Genomic DNA, 18,348 nt, shown 5'->3' on the forward strand with positions numbered 1-18,348 from the left:
ATTCGCCGGTATTCTTAACTTTGTATTCGAAATACACAAAACAAGAACAACAATGTAAACTGCACAATAAGAAAACAAATTGGCATTACTTTCGATATCAAATCCGAGAAAATTTGAACCTGAGATTATCGTTAAAAACTGAAGAAGAAATTACAGAAAGTGTAGAGCATCTTGTACATGTCATCCAGAATGCATCATGGAACTCAACACCTAAGAGAAGTTTCGAAAATCACACTCAAGTCCCCAACTCTGTACAGAAAAAAAATCTCAGAGAAAAGGAAAGCTCGGAAACAGTGGCAACAGAGTAGACACCCTGAAGACAAACGAAAGCTCAATAAGATAACTTCTGAATTGCGAAACCTTCTCAGAACCATTAATGACAGGCAAGTTCAACATGAAATTCAAAATTTGGGCCCAACTAAGTCCTCTGATTATTCATTGTGGGAAATAACAAAAAAGGTAAAAAAGCAAGACAAAACAAACTATCCGGTTCGAAAAGATGATAATAGCTGGACAAAAAGCAATTCAGATAAAGCTGCAACATTTGCTAAGTATTTGCTAGATGTGTTTACACCAAATAATAGTGATGATACACCAGAATATATTCAATCACTCTTAAATCAACCCCACCAAATTGAATTACCAATAAAGAAATTCACAAAAGCGGAAGTTACACAAGCAATAAATTCATTAAAGTTAGCAAAAGCACCAGGCTACGATCTCATTACTCCAAAAATTCTAAAAGAACTCCCACAAGAAGGGATTAAACTGATTACTTTCATATTTAATGCTTGTATAACAAGAAATTTCATTCCTCCACAGTGGAAAGTGGCACAAATCTCGATGATCCTAAAGCCAGGAAAGCCAGTGGACCAAGCAAAGTCGTACCGACCAATTAGTCTTTTGCCTGTCATTTCCAAAGTTTTAGAATCGCTATTCCTTAAAAGACTAATGCCTATCATTGAAGAGAAACAACTTATCCCACCGCATCAATTTGGATTCAGAAAAAATCATGGAACAATTGAACAAATCCACCGCCTTGTGGAAACGATCAACAATGCGTATGAATCTAAACAATATTGCACTTCAGCTTTCCTAGACATGTCACAGGCTTTTGATAAAGTATGGCACGAGGGTTGCTATATAAAATCAAAAGATTTCTTCCAATAAACTACTACTTGTTTATCAAGTCATACATTCAAAATAGATACTTTTATGTCAATGAAATGAACGAGATGAGCGAACTTAAAAGCATAAGAGCCGGCGTTCCCCAAGGCAGTGTTATGGGCCCAATTTTGTACCTTATATTTACTTCCGATCTCCCTCAATCAGAAACTGCTGTTATTGGCACATTTGCTGATGTCACAGCAGTACTAGCTGTTGATAAAAATCCTACAATTGCGAGTAACACCCTCCAAACGTACCTTAATACGCTCTGTGAGTGGCTAAAACAGTGGCGCATTAAGGCAAATGAGACAAAGTCTACTCATGTAACTTTCACCCTTAACCGTGGAACCTGTCCTCCTGTACAGATGAACCGAATTGAACTTCCACAAAGCAAAGAAGTCAAGTATCTTGGATTATACCTAGATCAGAAACTGAACTGGAAGACACATATAAAAACCAAACGAAAATCATTAGAAATTCAATCCAATAAAATGAACTTCCTCATTGGACCAAATTCGCGAATGTCTCTTGAAAACAAGTTACTAATATACAAATGTATCATCAAGCCTATTTGGACGTATGGCATCCAATTATGGGGAACAGCTTCCAATACAACAATAAAACTACTCCAACAATTTCAATCAAAAACACTTCGTAAAATTACAAATGCTCCACAATACATAACCAATAAGCGATTACACGAAGAATTGGGAATGAGAACAGTCAAGGAAGAAATAATACACCAACTACAAAACTACAAACTAAGAATCGAGTCACATCCAAACCACCTTGCAACCAATCTGATGGCAAATCCAGATACATTCATAAGATTGAAAAGAATAGCGCCCCAAGATCTCATATAAAATAAAATATAGAGCACCTAATATAATATTTAAATTTTTAAACAACTATGTAATGTCATTTTAAATATAATGGACCCACCAGTGGGTAGGTCCTATTGAATAAAATAATGTACAATTTAATTAAGAATAATGTAAATATCAAACTTATGATAGAAAGCATTAATAAATAGCAATTAAAAAAAAAAATAACTATATCAAACCTCCACTCCAACAGTAATCATAATTCAATATTTCAGGATTTTAGCTCGATGCATTCACCAAATCCAAATTGTATCACATTTAATACTTTTCGTACACATAAGTACCACTTTCCAAATCTATCTCAATGCCAAATTTCAGAACTGCAGCTCCATCCGTTTATCCAAATCCAATTTGTACCAAATTTAGTACCACTTAAAACTTTTCGTACACATAAGTACGAATTTCTAAAACTACCTCTATATCTCAACTCTCCCCTCTAACAGTAACCTTAATTCCAAATTTCAGGATTCCACCTCTATTTCCAAAAATACCTCCATATCTCAATTCTACACTTCAACAGTAATCTTAATTCCAAATGTGAAGATTCCAAATCCATCAGTTCTCCAAAACCAAAATTGTACCAAATTTAGTACCGTTTAGTATTTTTCGTACACAAAAGTACAAATTACCAAATCGACCTCAATCCTATACTCCAACAGTAATCATTATTCCAAATTTCAGGATTCCACCTCTATGCTTTCATGCAAATCCAAATTGTACCAAATTTAGTACCATCTAGTAGTTTTCGTACGCATAAGTACGAATCTCCAACACCACCTCCCTATCTCAATACTAAAATTAAACAGTAATCATTATTCCAAATTTCAGGTTTCCAGCTCTATCCGTTCACCCAAATCCAAAGTGTACCAAATTTAGTACCATTTAGTACTTTTCGAAAACATAAGTACGATAATTCAAAACGACCTAAGCTCTTTTATATATATAGAATACATTTCGCACCATATCTCAAAAACCGTTATTTTTTTATTAATGGAAATTTTGGGAAAATATTCTTCAAAACATGCCATTGTTTTAAAATTCCTCTATCACTTTGTTTTCAGTATATTTTTCAACGGCGATTTAATAAATATGTCAATAACACTGTGCAACAAAATTCAATTTTTTTCAAAATGATGGGAAAAACCGAGCAGATTATGAAAGTAGAGCTAAAAATATGAGACACGTGTATCGGCGTTTTCAAAGTTTACGTCGGAAAGAAACCAAAATAGGCGGGGCAAGTTCCGCCCATTTTAAAATTTTTCGAAATATTCGAGCTTAGATGTCTTGGAATCCTTGCATTTCAGGTATATAGTGTCTTTGACAACTTTACTTAGGAGGGTTGGGGAAATATTTTTGGTAAAAATTGTAACCCTCATGCGGTTCACCAAAGGGGTCTTTTTTGTCCTTTATCGAAAATCTTTCAAAACCTCAAAAAAATGTGATCGTATCAAATCCGAATATTCTACAAAATTGTTCGCCATAAAATTTTACTATAGGTCTCAGAATACACCAAATCTGTAACTCTTGTCTATTCGCCAGGAATCTCTAAAAATGAAAAACACGTTTTAGGGTTAAAGTCGGACTTCATCTGAGTCTATTCAAAATTGTCCCATAAAACAAAATTTTAGAGAGATGATGTCAGAGACAAAAATATTCTTCGTCAAATTTCACCAAAGGTCGCCAAAGAAATGAAATGTCTATTTACATTCTATAGCATGAAAATATCAGTATCAATTTTGCTGAAAAAAAAACATGAAAGTATTTCCCAATTTTTTCCCTTCTTTTTTCTAGTTGATACATGGAAGTAATCACAGTTTATACAGTTGGCCATTCAGCCCAAACTAGTTAGCCCTGACTATTTAGTTTGCTGTCAAATACATAAAATACAAAGGAAATCAAATCACAATAATGAACAATCTATTATGTTTGTTGTCAAATGTTGTTAACAGAACTCTGAATGGCCAACTGTATAAACTGTGGAAGTAATATAAAACTTGGTTATAGGTGAAAAGTGTCAAAGGATGAAAAATTCTACACAAAAATTCACTATGAGTTTCAAAATAAACCATAAATCTATGTACACTATTTCCTTAAAAAATTAGGTTACAAATTTAAAATATATATTAGGATGAAATTATATGTTTTAATTTTGGACTGTTAATTTTACATAATTCCTAACGGGATCAAAATCTAGCAAAATCCTTTACTTTTTGGGAATATTGTTAAAGAAAGAAATGTTCCAAATGAAATTTCATTATGAGTCTCTGAATAAAAGAAATCTGTAACCATAACATATAACATTCTTAGCAACACTTGTTTTTGATATATAGGTTTTAGGGCCATATTTTCTAATTTTCATACAGATTGTCGTTGTGATTGAAAAATATAAATATCTTATTGATGGTTTTTCGTTATAAATTTATACAGAATATGTTGTGCGTTCAATTTAGACAGCTTTAAAAACATTTGTGGTGAATACATATTTGAAAAATATAAAAAAACCCAGATCGGACCTGCCATAATTGCGTATTTTTAATACTTTCAACTTAAATTCCGTAGTTAGGATAAGCCATTGGTTACTTATATTGCATGCAAAAATACATTAGGGGTCTACGGCTATGGTACAGTGAAAATATAGGTGTCATATGGGCTCTCACATGCACAATTTGGTGTGGTCCAAAAAAACTACAATGATGCGACTCACTCCTACTTTGGTGGCATTTACGGAAGAAATACGTGTTGTAAAAGATATGATGCAAAATACTGCTGAAACACCATGAAATAAGCGTTTTAGAGTTTCAGAATTCTGAAAAATTGCTGAGAACTTTATTTGGAAGATTTTAGCAAAAGGTTACTTGGTTCAACTCCAAATAGTTTAGCTGATACTGACCAGAATTTCAGCAATTATGTAAAATTTTCTATATTTTATCGATTTGGGTGCCCTAAATGGAGTGTTTCTTATGTGGTCTGTTAAAAATATAAGTTCTACTAGTTTGGGGTTACAATATAGCTAAAGACAGCAAGGCAAGGAGTTTCAATTAACTGACATAATTTCGAAGTGCGATATATATAGTATACATATACATATACATATATACATTTGCGAAGTGCGATATATATAGTAGTTTCCAAGCTTTGCCTTCGTCTGCCACAACAACAACATCCTAATACACCTGAAGATCGGCTTTACCACCCGTGAAACGTAGTGTAATGGTTGGATGCGTGGGACTTCGGTAGACTCCTAATTTTTCAATGTATCTCTAAAGGCCTAACAGCTCAACTCGAAAGAGAATTAATTATCACTATAAATGGCCTTCGCCTTAATAAGGCAAAAATAAAAAACAAATTCTTTTTCGTTCCTGAGATAAAGGCCTGATAAATGCAAAAAACTGTAGTTTTAGCCCCGTTTAGATGAGGCCATAAAATCCGAACTGGATCTGACAGGACAAAACCCTACTAAGGTTTTTGTAGTCTCAATATGTACTTTCAAAAAATGCATACTAGAAGTTGTTTGTATTTTCAGTGTTGCATAGTGCTATGAAAGTAGAAAGTCCCACCTATACAATAACACTGAGCAAAACTGAAAATTCAAACAACTTCTAGTGGGGATTTTCTAAAAGTACATATTGAGACTTCAAAAACCCTAGTTGGGTTTTGTGTTGTTAGATCGGGTTTGGATTTTCTGACCTCATCTAAACCGGGCTAAAATGAGTGTTTTTTCCACTGATCGGGCCTTTAGCTCAGAAACTAATAAGAATTTTGCTTTGCAGTCTTCAGCTATATTGTAGCCCAAAGGTATTAGAACTTATATGTCAAAAGGACAAACTAGGAAAAACTGTATCTAGCGCTTCGAAATGGTTAATATATTGAAAAGTTTAAATAAATTCTGAAATTCTTGTCAGTAGCTGCTAAACTGTTGGGAGTTGAACCAAGTAACCCGTTGCAAAAATCATCCAGAAAATGTGCTCAACAACTCTTCAGAACATCCTGAAACACTAAAATGCTCATTTCAAATTTAAAATGCGATATTTCAAACAATATCCACACGGGCAGTTTATATTCATATTTGGGATTTCGATATATTTATCAAATTGTCGTTGAGCAATATGCTAGAAACAAAGCGATATAGGAATTTTACAACAATGGAATATTCTGAAGAGTTGGGTATTACATTCCATCGAATATTATTCAAAAGATTATATTAAAAAAAATTTAACTGTTTTGGAGAAAAGACGCGAAATATATACAAATTATGGAATTTTTAGATAAATTATAAAATCTGTAGCAATAAATGCAGCTTTTTCGACTTCATTATTCCTCCAAATATGTTACTCTTGCTCTTAACTACAAGTTTGCTGCAGTGGTCAAAACAATATTCGTATTGGTTTCGGAGTTGTTGCTTCAAAAATTCAATATTTAACCATATTTAGATGAGGCCATAAAATGCGAACCCGATCTAAGAAAACAAAACCCAAATAGGGGTTTTGTCTATTGGATCTCTAATTTCACAAAATGCTCGGCAGAAGTTGATTGCACGCGATTATATCAAAAAATTTGCACAGTGCAATGAAAAATAGGTTGACATAGGTGGTTAAACAACGGAGATATCGCAATAGTCCGGTAATACATTCCATTTTTGTAATCACGCTACAGGTCGCAATTTTGATCGGATCGTCACGAAATTTTGGAAAGAATTCTATTGAAGAATCCTATTGAGTTTGGTGATGGTTGGATAATATTCAGGGGTCGGAATGTGCAAAAAATGTATGTGTAGAATATTCAACGTTTTATTTTTATGCGAATTTCTCCGCTTTTAATAGGTGTATTCCAAAACATAAGTCCGTCAATGGAATAAGAAATTGATGCAAAGTAGGTTGGCGTAGGTGGTCAAACGACAGAGATGTTACAAAAGTCGATAATGCATCGCATTTACATTTTTTGTAATCACGCTACAGGTCGGAATTTTGATCGGTTTATCACGAAATTTTGGAAAGAATTCTATTGAGTTTGAAAAGAATCCTATTGAGTTTGGAGAATCCTATTGGAATAGGCAAAAATCTCATGTGGAGAAAAATTCAAAGTTTTATTCCTTTGCGAATATCTTGGCTTTTATTAGGGTGACGTAGGGGATGAAAGATACAAAGGAACGGTTCTGACCGGCTTTAACATGGCAAAGTCCAGGATTTATCTTGGTCCCTCTTTCATCTCAAGTGGACACTGACCTCCTCGTGGTGTCACCTGGGGTAGCTGCCTTTAACACCCGTTAAAGGATAGTGAGCGTCACAACAACACCTAAAGGTGACGCACTGTATTATAGCTGCCATGACATAAAGCATGAGTTTGGTTGCGGATTTGTAGTTGGTCGGAGTTTAAAACACCTGGTCTCCAGCTTCACACCAGCTACAATTCGAAAAAAAGCAATATTCGTCAACATTAGCTTTATTTGCGCTCATGCTCCCACTGAAGACAAGGACGAACTGACCAAAGGTATATTTTATGAGCGCTTAGAAGAATCATATGACCGTTGTCCTGCCCATGACACTAAAATTATTCTACGCTATTTTAATGCCAAAATTGGAAAGGAGAATATCTTTGGCCCAACAGTCGGAAAATTCAGTCTCCACAGTGAAACATCTGAAAATGGTATGAGGCTGATAGACTTCGCAGCGGCAATAAACATGGTTTTTGGCAGCACCAGATTTCAACATCTCGACATCCATTAGGGCAACTGGCTGTCTCCAGATCAGAAAACAAGAAATCAAATTAATCACGTTGTGATAGATGGAAGACATTCATCGAGCGTGTTGGATGCGCGTTCGTTCCGACGTGCAAACATAGACTCGGACCACTACCTTGTTGCAGCAAAGGTATGTACCAGATTAAACGTAGCAAACAAAGTGCGAACAGACACAACACGGAAGTTGGACATCGGTAAGCTGCAATCACAACAGATAGCCACTGCATATTCCGCTCAACTAGCCCAATTGCTTAATCAAAGCACTACTTGTCCCGATAACATATAAGCGCAATGGCAAAGTATTGCCCACTCCATGCAAACAGCCGCAAAATACATACTTGGATATCAGAGACCGCCACCAAGGAATCCATGGTATGACCAGGAGTGTCGTGCTGCTACCGAAGAGAAAAATGCGGCATATAGGGCTACTTTACAATCCGTAGCAACGCGTAGCGCACGAGAGAGATATCGTGAGAAAAGGAGAGAGGAGAAGGGTCTTTTTAGCAGGAAAAAGGGGGAGATGGAAAAGCGGGAGTGTGAAAAGATCGAGATGTACAGGAACCAGAATGAAGTCCGAAAATTCTACCAAAGAGTCAAGCATCAAACTGATGGCTTTGGTACAGGCACATTCTCCTGTAGAGACCAGCAAGGTAATTTGGCAACTGATACAGATAGTGTACTCAGGATATGGAAAGAACAGGCAAACATAAATTTTTCAAAACTGTTGGTATCCAATAGCAGCGAAGACGACGAAGATACCACAGACCCAATCCCAGAAGATGGTATTAAATGTATACCGCCCAGCCATGATGAGGTAAAGACAGCAATAAATGGGCTGAAGAATAATAATGCAGCAGGAGCCGATGGCTTACCAGCCGAGCTGTTCAAAACCGGAGGCGACACACTGATAAGGTGTATTCATCAGCTAGTTAGCACACCTACCACCTTTTTGTCGATTATAAAGCAGCCTTCGAAAGCCCGCTTCGTTCAAAGGTATTCCATGCAATGTCTGAATTTGGTATCCCCGCAAAGCTCATCCGGCTTTGTAAGATGACTTTAACTGATACTAGGTCCTCAGTTAAAATTGGAAAGAACCTCTCCGAAGAATTTTGTACCAAAAGAGGTTTCAGACAAGGAGACAGCCTTTCGTGAGATCTCTTCAACATCCTGCTTATAAAGGTTATACGAGAAGCAAACGTCAAAAGAAGTGGCACAATCTACACCAATAGCTACATGTTACTTGCTTATGCTGACACTTCGTCTACCTCGGCACCTCCGTAAACACAACAAACGACATCAGCTGTGAAATAAAAAGAAGAATTGTATTGGCCAACAGATGCTACTTTGGTTTAAGTAAGCAGATGCAGCGATTGCGTTGGATAGGCCATATTATAAGAATGAGCGAAGATGAACCCGCTAAAAAGGCGTATAAATACGGACCGCTTGGCGGTGCACGCAGAATTGGCAGGCCAAGAAATAGATGGCGCAAACAAGTGGATGAAGAGATGAAAAGGCGCGGTATTTCAGAGTGCGAAGCAACAAATAGAGAGAAATTGAGATCTTTTCTTAGTTCGACCTATGGAACAAATGTTCTGTAATGGGCCAGCTAAGTAAGTAAGTAAGTAAGAAAGTATTCCAAAGGCAAGGTCTATCAATGGAAGAAGAAAATATCACCTTTGCATTGATGCAAATTAGGTTGGCGAAGGTAGTCAAATAATGGGGATATCAATAGTCGTAATGCATTCAATATTTTGTATTCACACTACAGGTCGCAATTTTAATCCGATCGTTACGAAATGTTAAATAATGTGGGTCCCAGAAAGGAATAAGCATATTGACTTTGATCATAGTCGGATAATATTCGCTAAAGTAATTGTATACCAGAGAAAAGTTTATGTACAGGGGTTGTGTTGTAGAGTATCACATAGTCGCCCCCGTCCCAACTATATAGCCTTTGCTCACTTGTTTGAATATCGTTCTATTATCAAAATATTTCTTGTTTCTTTTCTTCGGATTCAACGTATTTACGGTTAAATAAAGTAAATCCATTTACTTATGTATCCAATAGGTACTGAGTTCCTCTGAAGGTGTTTATTATTATATCTAGAAACGAAATTCATGTGCATGCTTCATAGACGTGTGTGATTTTATTAATTTCTCACTAATTTATTAAAACTTGCGTAAAGTCAAAATTCCAATGAAATATGTATGTATATTTATTTCAGTTCTGTTGGTTAATATTTCATATTGCAAATTCCTATTTGTACGCCATTGTTTCTCTACAGCTTTTGTTTTCGTTGCAGTTGTTATTGCCATTCACTCAACAATGAAATAAACATCCTTCGTTCTTCCAACGCTGGTAAAAGCATTTCCCTTTTATCCGTTCACAGTTTCCGTTTTACAACTGTTGAAATTCTTTTGCAATACCATTTCAGAGTTCTGCAATTGAAGGACAGGATATGAAATATTTCAATTTATTGTTTGTTTATGCGCATGGTTGTGTTGTCCTTATGTAGAACAGCCAATTGTTGCTTTAACCAGGAAAGGTTCGTTGAACGTGGAAATAAACAGGTTGCAAACAGTTACCTATTACGATGTAAACTGTTGTATGGAAATTAGAGAATTGATAATCAATTTGCGGTAGATTATGTGAATGCTTTACCACAAAAATAAAATTGAAAATTAATTGAGATAGATAGATAGAAGCTTTTGATTATATAAAACAAAAACAATAGTTTTTGATTATTTTTAAAATGTCCAACCAAGTTCACTATTTATCTTAGTTCCTATTTCCAATATGCACTGCCCAGTAGATCCAGCACTATAGGTAATTTGGACAGGTTTTTAGGCAAAATGTCGATTTTTGCACTTTTAATTACGAGAGTTTTCTAATTTTATTTGAAGAAAGAATTTGTCAAATTATATAGGCATGCAATTTGTTTTAAGAAATATTCAAATTTCGCGCCATAATTCGAAGTCAAAGTCAAAATTTTGAAGACAAAATTAAAAATATCAAAAAAGATTAAAACGCAGAACAGAATTTAAACGCAATTTGTAAGAGTTTGGTAATAACCAAATACATCAGTATATATCGCTCATTTATTCAAAGAGCGGCATAAATCGAAACATGGGGTTTTGGAGTTAGCAATTTCTTCACGGAGGACAAAAGGACTCTCTAACATATGTACCAAACATATTTTGCAGCAAACATATATTTGTTTTCAACCAGTCCCAAACATAACATATATAATATACTAGCAAAATGCCCGCTACTTCGTAAGCGGAAAAGTATAATATATAAGTAAACAATATTTAATATGAATTGATATTTAATTTCTTTCAAGTACTGCTCGTACACGTTTTGTTCGAATTTCAAAAAAAGAAATCTACACTTCAACAGCGGCCTACATTTTAAATTCCGGTCCATGTTTTATTAGAACGGTATGGGTATTTTGAAAATTGTATCCACATTTTCCAACCGAATTTTGGAATTTGTGATATCAAAATGTAGAAAACCATTATTCAGAAGATGTTACCCTATACAACAGTTAATTTTTGAGACATTTTATTTTAGGCCTTTTTTTCTCAGGATGTAAAAACCTTCTTGTAAAACATTAGCCGCATAGATCTACCTTTTCAAATGATCTTTCTATAACGTTTAGAATAGACAACAAAGATAAAAACAATTTTGTTGAAAAGGTACGTTTGACTTTTTGATTTCAGTACATTATTTAGAAACCGAATTCGTGTTAACCTAGAAACAATAGTACATTATTCAGTACAATTTTTGAAATCCAGGACCTTAGATCAAATGTTACAGTTTTAGCTCTACTTGTTCACCCAATGCCAATGGTATTACATGTAGAAACATTTCATACATTTAAAGGCGGATTTAAATAAACATTCTGATCCAATCTCAACAGTTATCCTCATAACAAATTTATTTATCGATTCACCCAATACCAGTGCTTCAATATTTAGTATTATTTAATACTTCTAGTACACTTATTGTACGACCACCTCTAACAATGAACCTCGCAAATCAATCACTTCTATTCCTTAGCCCAATACCAAATTTATTGCAATTTTGTACTTTTCACGCTCTAATGATATAATTCCATCTTCATGGCTACACCCAATGTCAAATTAAATAGCATTTAGTACATTTCGTATTTCTCAATAAATCATCCAGCCATCAGCCTAATTTTAAAATTTGTATGCATTTCAAAAAATCCGTATCTAAACACCAACACAACAATTCGAAATTCCACCTATATCCCATCATGCAACACCAAACTGGTACCAAATTTAGTACTTATGGTACGTATAAGATTCAAAAATTACTTCCTTTTATCCAAAACTATATCCCAACCGCGATTTAGTATTTTTCGTATACATTAGTACGAATTTCCAAAACGTCCTCTCTATCTCCACTCTAAACGTCAACTGCAATACTAATACCGAAATTCACAATTTCACCTCTATCCCTTTACACAATAACAATTTGGACCAAATTCTGTGCTATTTAGAAATGTTCGTACACTTATTGTACGTATATGCACAACCACATCCATATCTCAACTCTACACACTAACAGCGGCAATAATACCAAATTTCCGAATTCCACCTCTATTCATAATACCATTAATACTTTTCGTGTAAAAGTACGAATTTCAATATCTATCTCCAACATTAATTGCGAATTTCAGGATTCCACCTCTATATGTCCACCCAAATCTAAATTGTACCAAATTTTGTACAGTTTATTACTTTTCGTACCTATAAGTACGAATTTCCAAAACTTCCTCAATCCCACACTCCAACAGTAACCTTAACTCGAAATTTCAGGATTCCAGCTCTATCCGTCCACCTTAATTTAAATTGTACCAAATTTAGTACCATTTAGTACTTCTCGTACCCATAAGTACGTATTTCCAAAACTTCCTCAATCCTACACTCCAACAGTAACCTTAATTCGAAATTTCAGGATTCCAACTCTAACCGTTCAAATAGTACTTTCCGTACCCATAAGTACGAATTTCCAAGAATAACTCAATCCTACATTCCAAAAGTAATTAAATTCCAAATTTCAGGATTATAGGTCTATCCGTTCACCCAAATCCAATTCGTACCAAATTTAGTACCGTTTATTACTTTTCGTACCCATAAGTAAGAATTTCCAAAACTACCTCAATCCTTCACTCCATCAGTAATCTTAATTCCAAATTTCAGGTTTCCATGTCTATCTAAATCCAAATTGTACCAAATTTGGTACCATTTAGTACTTTTCGTACACATAAGTATGAATTTCCAAATCTACCCCCATATCTAAATCGTCCACTTCAACGGTAATCTAAATTCCAAATTTCAGGTTTTCAGCTCTATCCGTTCACCCAAATCCAAATTGTACCAAATTTAGTACTACTCGTACACATAAGTACGAACTTCAACTACATCTTTCTAACTCTTCATCAGTTACCCTCATTCCAAATTTCTGCTCTTCCCGTTTGCCTAATAAAAAGGGTACCATATTTAGTACCTTTTAGTACTTTTCGTACCCTTCTAGGTCGAATTTCCAAAAACCCAACCTTATCTCACCCCTACACACCGACAGCAACCCACAGTCAAAATTTCAGCTTTCTAGCTTCAGCGGTTTCGTCTGGGCGATCATATGTCAGTCAGTCCCTCACTCACTCATCACCAAGCTCTTTTATATATATAGATATAATAAATATATGTTTGGGTGCAAACAAATTATATGTTTGGTTGCAAATAAATATTTTTTGGGTGCAAACAAATACAAACCCAAAAGCCACAAAAAAAAACAATGTAAAACACATTGAAATGTATGCTCACTTGCTCTCAGTAAGCGCCCACTGGCTATCTCTAACATATTCACACATTTATAAATGGTGGTGGTTTATTGAAGGGCATAGAAATACCCAACAAAAAGCAACTACAGACACATAGGTACATAAAAAAATTCCAACGAAATCCATAACAGACATTAATAAAAGAAAAACTGAATGAAATAATTTATAAAAAGTCACACTTAAAAATAAAAAAAAAATTATTACACTCTCGTTGAACGCTTCTCCATAGTTGTGAAATAAAACACATTTTCCTCAAAGTTGAAGTCATCAGCGGGAAATCGGCATCTTGAATCAAATAATTATATGTAGTAAATAGGTACATCCATATTTCAAATATACATATGTATGTATATGATTAATTTTTGATTCAATTATAAAATTTCCAATTATTAATTTTTTTGGGCATTTAATTTACGAAAAAGCACAATTTCTTTAAGGAAACACAAAACACTGATTTATTTATTCACTCATTTTACCGTCTTTACTCAACGATTGTATTTAGAAAACTGAAGAATAGAACAACATAATTAATACCATTTTATTATTTTCCTCTTTGCTTGCTACGTTGATTAACAACAAAGCACGAAACACACGTGTTTGGCCGCATACACACCACCAAAGCTTCTGCGTGTCCTATTACACCATACGCACAGCTCTTTATTATAAAACAACATTCCGCAGCCGCGAGAGCCCAGTTGTTACTCTCTTTGACAAAAATCCTCTCTCCACCCATAAAATAATAAATAATAAATAAATAAAATAAATAAATAAAATAAATAAATAAAATAAATAAAATAAAATAAATAAATAAAATAATAAATAATAAAATAAATAATAAATAAATTAACAACAAAGCACGAAACACACGTGTTTGGCCGCATACACACCACCAAAGCTTCTGCGTGTCCTATTACACCATACGCACAGCTCTTTATTATAAAACAACATTCCGCAGCCGCGAGAGCCCAGTTGTTACTCTCTTTGACAAAAATCCTCTCTCCACCCATAAAATAATAAATAATAAATAAAATAAATAATAAATAAAATAAATATCATTACTTTTTCTAAAACCCGAGATTTATGGGGCGTACGTATACTTATGTAAGACTGTGTATATGTTCTAAAATAAAAAATATGTTGGTATCCAAACAAATAAAATTGAGATATGTTACAAAATGTTGCAAACATATATTTGTTTGGACACAAACAAATTATGTTTGGATCCAAACATATATTCTTTTGCAACCAGTCCCAAACAAATATTTGTTTGGATCCAAACATATTTCTAACATATATTTTTCTGCATGTATATTTTTCACGACTTCTACTTTATCTTGTGTCAAATTTTCAAGTTGATATCTCTAAAAATCAGCGAGTTACAGATTATTTTCTAGGAGTTTGGGTGCCACCGTGGTGCAATGGTATGCACGCCCGCCTTGCACGCAGAAGGTCGGGGGTTTGATTCCTCGGCCAAGCAACATCAAACATTTTTCAACGGTGGCAAAATACCCCTCAGTAATATTGGCGACATTTCCTGAGTATTTCAGCCTTGAAAAACTTCTCCACAAGTGGTGTCTTAAGACACGCCGTTCGGACTCGGCGATAAACAGTAGGTCCCATATCATTGAGCTAAATATGAATCGGGGTGCACTCATTGATATGAGAGAAGTCTCCCTTGTCCCGTATGGGATGTTGTGGAACAATGTTTTTTTTTTTTTTTTTTTTTTGGCATAAATCATTAAACAAGTTTTTTGAGTATACTGTTCAAAATACTTTGAACATAATTTTGTTGTTGCCATCTCTTTGCGAGTGGGCAGCATGTTAAAAATACTTTGAACAGATTTTCACACATTTCAATTGATTTAATGATGGAAGAGTTTGAAGATAAGAGTTGAAGATCCCACATGCAGTGGTAGCTGGTATCGCTAGTAGTTGGTGTGTGCGCTATGCACTTAAGATTTTATGACTTTTTTTTATGGCACATGCATTGTGGGTAATTTCTTCAATTATAACATGTTGGTATTTTTTGAACCTAGAGTTTAGTGATAAGAATTGTATTGAAAGGGTAGCCTAAGAAATATTTTGTATTGATACAGTTAAGCGAAAGACGTTCTGCGTTCTTAATTTTATACAGACGAGCTGCGGCTGTGGATGCTGGGGCATCACACTAATATTTATTCATTTTTGGTCCTTCGAAAAATTGAGTTTTCCCCCACCCGTGGTAAGAGACTCAATAGAATCAGCGAATGGATTTCTAAGCAAAAATCAAAACTGAAAAGAAATACACTAGCAATTGTGGCAATTGGCTCAGGATTTGCTAGAAGTAAATTTTTTAAATAAACCGAGGAATTAATTGTTCGGTAATGCGTTTGTCGTGGCTTGGACAACGACATAAAGTGAATATATGAAAAAATATTCAAATGGCCCCGAAACTGCATTTTTCAATTGAAGACTTTCAAAAAAGACTCCAGGAGATGGAGTTGAAAGAACAGTCCTGTCGATTTGCTCGAAAAGACGAGGAGCTAATCGCCACGTGTTCATATGTATCTGAGAGAGTATCCTCCCGGAATGTAACCCAATTAAGAGAATGGGTTGGCATTATAGAGGAGAATTTCAATCATCTGGAGATGAGAAGCTCAAACAGTTGCTCTCAGAGGAGGCAGATATCCAAGAGGCAGAAGATTTGTCTTTCAAAATTAACCGGGTTGAAATGGTGTATAAGAACACAACTAAGGACATATACGACATGTTAGCATCGTTCTCTACAATTTTGGTGGCCCCGGCAAGCCCTCACTGCGGAGAGTTCATTCTTCGAGAGTCCAATAAACTTAAGGGACATTGGCAACAATCGAACAGTTGCCTGAGGTAGAAAAGCAACGGGAAAAGGAAGAATCTGCGCTGCTGTCCATGAATGAGGAATGCGAAGAAGTTATGGAAGAATATCGAGAAATACAGCCCACATCAACAAAGATTATATTCCGGAAACAGAGACAAGCAACATCAGAACGTGGAGGTTGTACAGATTCCCTCAGTAAAAAGTGTTAAGATGGTCAAAAGAGACCCAGAACGAACTTCGGCAAAAGGAAGCAGCAAGGGAAAAACTAAGCATTTTGAATTTGTTACATTCTCTAATTTCAGAAAACACTTGGAGCGCCCTTATATGCATTCAATGATGAGAAGTAGTCATCTGCTTATGTTAAGGTATATACAGTTATACTGATGCCACAAACGCGTTGGAGAGTGCCGTAGCTGAAGAAAATCTAAATAAAGATCCTGAGAAGCTACATAATGTAACTGAAAAGAAAGTCAAACATCGATGGAAACGAGGCCCGATGGTTGAATGGCTATAAAAGGTGCTGGATGCCATCACATAGAAGTTTCTGCAGAGGTATCAGTTATTCATAATTCATATTTTAAAATATTTTCTATTTGTATATGTCATTGTATTGTATAAATGATTCCATTAATTAATATTAGTTGCGCTCACATTGCTTTAGTTGTTATAAGAATGTAAGAGTGTTTTAGAATTCTTCGTAAAGGATCTATCTGTTTTATGTTTAAATAAATGTTGTATGCGGAAAGTGAAAAATATGAAAATGGCTCTATCCGTTGAAATGTTATAGAGTTTTGACCAGGAAAACACGATTGTGAATGATGCTTTGGCTTGGCCATGTCAGCAGGATGGATAAAGATGCCACCGTCAGGAAGACATATGAATACAAGTCACTCCACAGTAAATGCCCCAAGCGAAGGCCAAAATTTCGATGGAAAGACCGAGTTGAAGATGGTATCACAAACATGGCATCCAAGATTGGAGAAGTAAAGTAGAAGATCAGTGCATTTGGAATTTTATTCTTAGTTCGGCTTATGGAATAAAACATTGTGTTTAGCATAAAAGCCTTCTAAGTGTGTAAAACTGTTTAATTCATTCATAAACCCAATTGAAAAAAAAATAAATAAAATCGGAAAACTTTAGTCAGCTTGATTGTGAGCATGGCACAATTACCAAGGTAGTGGTATCATACCAGCTGTTCGAATATGAAATGTCAAATGCCTTTATAAAAAAATTATTTTGTTGTAATTTCCTCAACAACATCAAGACAATTTTGACATAATTGGTTTGTCTTTTTACGTACTGAACTTTACTGAACATTTTTTCTTCAGTAAAGGTTTGACAATTGTATAATTGAAATGTTGCTAAACATTACTGAAGAAACAATGTTCAGTAAAGTTCAGTACGTAAAAGGACAAACCTAATATATTCAAAATTTTACGAAACTACTACTTGGGTAATTGTGCCATGATTGTGAGCTGAAACAAATTGTTGATATTAGGTTTGTCCTTTTACGTACTGAACTTTACTGAACATTGTTTCTTCAGTAATGTTTAGCAACATTTCAATTATACAATTGTCAAAACTTTACTGAAGAAAAAATGTTCAGTAAAGTTCAGTACGTAAAAAGACAAACCAAATACTAGTAAACAAAATTAAAAAAAATTGAATGTTTCATCCGAATTTTTTTGTGTTTCTAACCAAAATTGTTTTTTACGACTTTTACCTAGAATTTCGTTATTCTCGGATACAAACAAATATATTTTGTGGGTTTTTTCGATACGAATAAATCAAGGACGTGTTGTACGCTCGATACAAACAGTTTTGCAATAATTATGGTGAACATACATATAT

Source organism: Musca autumnalis, unplaced genomic scaffold (genome assembly GCF_047663935.1).
Source record: "Musca autumnalis isolate F117 unplaced genomic scaffold, ASM4766393v1 scaffold_4, whole genome shotgun sequence".
In the NCBI taxonomy this organism is placed as follows: domain Eukaryota; kingdom Metazoa; phylum Arthropoda; class Insecta; order Diptera; family Muscidae; genus Musca; species Musca autumnalis.